The following is a 5785-nucleotide window of genomic DNA, read 5'->3' on the forward strand; positions in this document are numbered from 1 at the left end:
CTGGAATACAAGTAGTACACTAGGTGTTTTAATAGGAATGGTGAAAAAATTTATTTTTTAAGTTATTAACTTTTTAGCACACATATCCCACCATTTGTTTAGTGACACGTGATGTACCACCCGGTGTACAGGTCACATTGAAAAATCTCTGCCAACCAGGAAAGAGTCCAAGGTTGACTCCGAACGAATGAATCCTCGGGAGGCTGCAAGCAATAAACTGAACTCTGAAACACCCTTTGAGCACTTCCACCGGGGGTGGGATAGGCCGGCACACAGCAAAAAAAATGGCCTGGCACCTGGGGAAATCTCTCCAGGCCAGCCCAAAATTGACAGACCTTGGGATTGGCCTACATGACGTCAGGCTGACGTCATGATCTGAAATCAGTGACAACAAACTCCATCTCCGGCGAGGAAGACGGCGGGACAATGCTACATTCGAGGACGAGGCCGCCGACCTGGAACTTGCTGTTGAGGACGAACTGGTCTTGGAAGCTGTTAAGGACGATGACATACAAATCCGGCAATGCAGCTGAAGGTCAGGGTGTAGGTCCAGAGGCGGAGGGTTTGGAGCTGGCGAGCCAAGGAGCCGATGTCGACCAGTTTGGGGTGGGTCATACCGCAAAGGGCGGTGGAGAGGAAGCAGAGAGTGAAGAAGAGGTGGGGATTTGATGGAGGGCGGAGATGGGGGGTGGATCAACGTGTTCTGGTCTGAGGAGCATTTTTGGGGAGAAACTCAGAAAGTAAAAATCAAATTATTAATTTTTATTATTTTATAATAAAAATTAATAATATTTTAATAAAATTGACTAGGCTATTTAGTTTTAGGGGTGGAGATACTTTAGCCTATTTCTGTTCACTGTGGTCTATTACTGTTCATTGAGTGGATAAATGCGCTGAGTGCTGGCGCAAAATCTTTAGGGGTGGAATTGCTCTTATAGCAATAGTAGGGTTGCTACTAATCTTTTCAGTTCAATGTAAAAAAAATTGCGATTAGTTTGTATCCTTTTGGCAATGTTCAATAAGTTTACCATGGATGGAACCTTGCTGGTTAGGCGGGATACGTTCGTTGCCAACCCACTACTCAAGAGGAGCACATATACGGGCCAAGACAAACGTTAGTGGTAATTTGGAGGCTCGATAAATTATTTTATTTGAGTCAGTTTTATTAGGCTGATTTGATATAGGATTTGTCCTAATTATGAAATAAAAGTATGACATGATTTTTGGTTAAAATACAAAGTATTAAAGCTATTTTTATTAATTTTTTTCTTTAAAAAATTATTTTTTTTATTATTATTAAATGCTTTTAATTACTATTATTAATATTAAATGCCAAAAATGACACATAAGTTGTCAAATTTGAATTTTGTATTTAAAATTTGACATCTTTACCTTCAATGCTACGAACTTAGTGCTACATGTCTCTTAGCCATTAAAATTGATAATCACAAATATTAAATCTTCTACATTAAATCTCCACCATTTATTACTTTTTGTAGCACTCAATGTTCCGTACCATTAAATAAAAAGGAAAACTAATGATAAGGGCTCCAAAACTTTGAATTTTAACCAAAAACCATATAAAAAGTTTATTTAATGGTTAGGACAAAGCCCAACATTTAATTAGTTCAATCAACATGGCCCAATTGAAATAACTTAACGTGTGTCCAATTCTACCCCTGACTTTTACTCTGACAGTGTTTTAATTTTTCCGTTTGTTATTTTTTTGTTAGTTTATTCGGGAAATAAACAGAGCAAAGTACCCACGCAAGCAATCGGAAACAACCCATATAACGCACAATCAAAATAGCATAAAAGCCAAACCCCAAAAACAGTCAGTCAACTCCAGTCGCAGTGCCGCCCTCAGCTCAGCCCACAAAGCCACACAACCGAAAGACAATCTTTATTCACATTCGAATTTTTTGGGCTATGGCTCTGAATAAGTGAGGAGCTTCAGATACCCAGATGCAGAAGAAGAGGTGGGTAGCATTGGCTACACTGAGGAAGGTGCTAACGTGCACCATATCTTAATAGTGCTATTGGCTCTCTTCTTTGGGGTGTTTGATGCTTATTCTTGTCAGTTGGAATTGGGGACTTTGGGAGACCCTTTCATATCTTCCTCTTTTCTATATAGCATGTGTATTGATGCATTGATGAACTTGTTCTTATTTCGTCGGGTGCTTTGAAACGTTCAGTAAACCATTATGTGTTCTTATTTCGTGTTTGAGAGTAGCTGACCGACTAAATCATAGAAGGTTAATCGTATACCGTTGAAAATTTTGCAGGGAAATAAAGTTGATGCAGGCTCTAAAGCTGTGCGTGTACTCTAAAGAGTAAAAAACAAGTTGAGAATGCAGAGGGTAGAGTTTAGAGGGTTGGTTCCACCACCTTTTTTTTTTTTCTTTTCTTTTTTTTTCGAGTTTTTTACTCTTTCCTTCAATGAGTATTTTACTTTTTAAAAAAAATAGTCAATGTTCAATTCTAGAAATATTATGTGTTCAGTTTAAGAAATAGTCATAGTACCAGTGTTCAATTTACTAAATAGTGATAATACTAGTGTTCAGTTTAAGAAATATTCAATGCTCACTTTAAGAAATAGTAATAGTATTGTACTTAGTTCTAGAAATAGTTTGTGGTCAGTTTACAAAATAGTGATAGTGCTAGTGTTTAGTTTAAGAAATAGTCAATGTTTAATTCTAGAGATAGTCTATGTTCAATTCTAGAAATATTCAGTGCTCATTTTTTATCATGTGGTACTTTCATGCATTTTATTTATCCTCATAAAATAATACATTGTCTCCATGAAAGTTAATTTATCAATTGTGTCAGTAGATTAGAGGTGATACAACTCACTATGATGCAACTGTGAATCCAGCAACATCTGGAGTACTTTTAGCCGGATTGAAATCAGCTCGGTGCGAAACAATGCCTTGGAAAGACAGTGAAGGTAGAGCTGAATGGAACGAGGATCCCTGTAAAGTCATTTCTTGATTATGTTGACCCTACTTACAATATGATCAATTATTATCATATGCTTGTTGATTAAGATCAAGATGCTTAATTATTATTATTATTCTATTATTTTTTTAAACGAACACTAGTACTATCACTATTTCGTAAACTAAACACTGACTATTTCTTAAACAGAACACTAGTACTATCACTGTTTCGTAAACTAAACATTAACTGTTTATCAAACGAACATAAGTACTATCACTATTTCGTAAACTAAACACTGACTATTTCTTAAACGGAACACTAGTACTATCATTGTTTTGTAAACTAAATATTGACTATTTATCAAACGAACACTAGTACTATCATTGTTTCGTAAACTAAACACTAACTATTTATTAAACGGAACACTACTACTATCATTGTTTCGTAAGCTAAACACTGATAATTTCTCAAACGGAGCACTAGTACTATCACTATTTCTTAACTGAACATTGACTACTTCTTAAAATGAACACTATTTCTTAAATTAAACACTGACTATATCTTAAACCGAACAATAGTACTATCACTATTTCATAAACTGAACACAAGTACTGTCACTATTTCGAAAACTAAACACTGACTATTTATCAAACGAACATTAGTACTATCACTGTTTCGTAAACTAAACAATGACTATTTCTTAAACGGAACACTTGTTTCGTAAACTAAACAATGACTATTTCTTAAACGGAACACTAGTACTGTCACTGTTTCGTAAACTAAACACTGACTATTTCTTAAACGGAACACTAGTACTGTCACTGTTTCGTAAACCAAACACTGACTATTTATTAAATGAAACACTAGTACTATCACTGTTTCGTAAACTAAACACTGATTATTTTTCAAACAGAACACTATCACTATTTCGTAAACTTTCGTAAACTAAACACTGATTATTTTTCAAACGGAACACTATCACTATTTCGTAAACTAAACACTGACTATTTCTTAAACGGAACACTAGTACTATAACTATTTCCTAAACTAAACACTGACTATTTCTTAAACGAAACACTAGTACTATCACTGTTTCGTAAACTAAATATTGACTATTTATCAAACGAACACTAGTACTATCACTGTTTAGTTTACTATTTATCAAACGAACAATAGTATTATCACTGTTTCGTAAACTAAACACTAATTATTTCTCAAACGGAACACTATCACTGTTTCGTAAACTAAACACTGACTATTTTTTAAACGGAACACTAACACTAGTACTATCACTGTTTCGTAAACTAAATATTGATTATTTATCAAATGAACACTAGTACTATCACTGTTTCGTAAACTAAACACTGACTGTTTATTAAACGGAACATTATTATTGTTTCGTAAACTAAACACTGACTATTTATTAAACGGAACACTAGTACTATTACTGTTTCGTAAACTAAACACTGATTATTTCTCAAACGGAACACTACACACACACACATGAGTTCAATTTTATAATGAGATAGATCAAAGGCAATTGCGTGAGACTTCCAAACATAATTCAAACCAAACATAATCATAAACTAGTTTCCAAAAAAAAAAAAAACATAATCATAAACGTTGATGTGAGTCTCGCACTTTAAGTTTCACTGATCCAAGAAATCCTCCCTTAACCTTCATTATTTTGTAGTGATTTGTGGAATTTAGTTTTTTTTTTAAATTTATTTGATGGGAGGCGAGGCAAGGAATTGGAGATAATTAATTATGTTGGGGGTTAATTGGTATCGACTGGCAAAAGTTTTTTTTTTTTGACGAATCCTCTAGAAAATGGCATATTTGTAAATAAATGAGGTAATGGCATATTTGTAAATAAATGAAAGTTTAATTCTAACAAAAGTGGGCTGATGGAAGGCCGGGGCATGGATGGAAAATGAATTTCTTATTTTGCACGTGAGGCTTCTTTATTTTGGTTGTTCTTTCTAGTTTTTGTCCTTTTTCATTAAAATTTAAGTCTTTTTTATTAAATAAAGTTAGTAAATGATTTTTTGTTAATAAAAAGTTTGAAAAAGCCTTTTTCATTAAAGCTCTCTTTTAATTTTCGGCCATCTGATCGGATGAATTGAAGAATATCAACGACAGAAATTATCAAGAAGTGTGTGAGAAGTAAAATAGGGTGTGTGGATAGCACACCCCTATATATATATATATATAATAAAAGAAAGTTGGAATTGATTGGGTTTCTCAAGCCTAGACAATAGACGTCCCTTCAGGAGGAAGAGGGGACGACGAGAAGAAAAAAAAGAAAAAGAAAAAACCAACGGCAAAAAAATCATAACAGGAAGACATAAGTAATTGGCTGACAGAATGGCATGTTTGCAAATACAGGAAAGTTTATTTTTAACCGAATTAGCAGACAACATGAGGTTCCGTTAGGGGTAGTGCAGGAAAAAATAATATTTCGTTTTGGGCTTTTATTTCAGCCCATGTGTATTCAATGTTTGTGGGGCTTAATATAAATTGTTTTTGTCCTTATGATTAAATATGAAATCCTTTTGGTTAAATAATAGTATATGGTGGTTTTTGGTTAAATTAAACTTAACTCAAACGCTTTTCATTATAGCTCCATAAATAAAAATCACTAATAATGACAAGAAAGCTTTTTTCTTTTTGACAAATAATAACGTTAATAGGTTAAATTGTTAATTGTTAAAAAAAAGGGACCAGTGAAAACGAACTCGCACCAACCATTGAAAGGCATAACAAAACGTCATAAGCAATTAAAAGAACAAAGGTGGGCGACAGATGACGAAGACCAGTAGGCACTTAATCACCTCATCCTCCT

This window comes from Malus sylvestris, chromosome 16 (genome assembly GCF_916048215.2).
Source record: "Malus sylvestris chromosome 16, drMalSylv7.2, whole genome shotgun sequence".
In the NCBI taxonomy this organism is placed as follows: domain Eukaryota; kingdom Viridiplantae; phylum Streptophyta; class Magnoliopsida; order Rosales; family Rosaceae; genus Malus; species Malus sylvestris.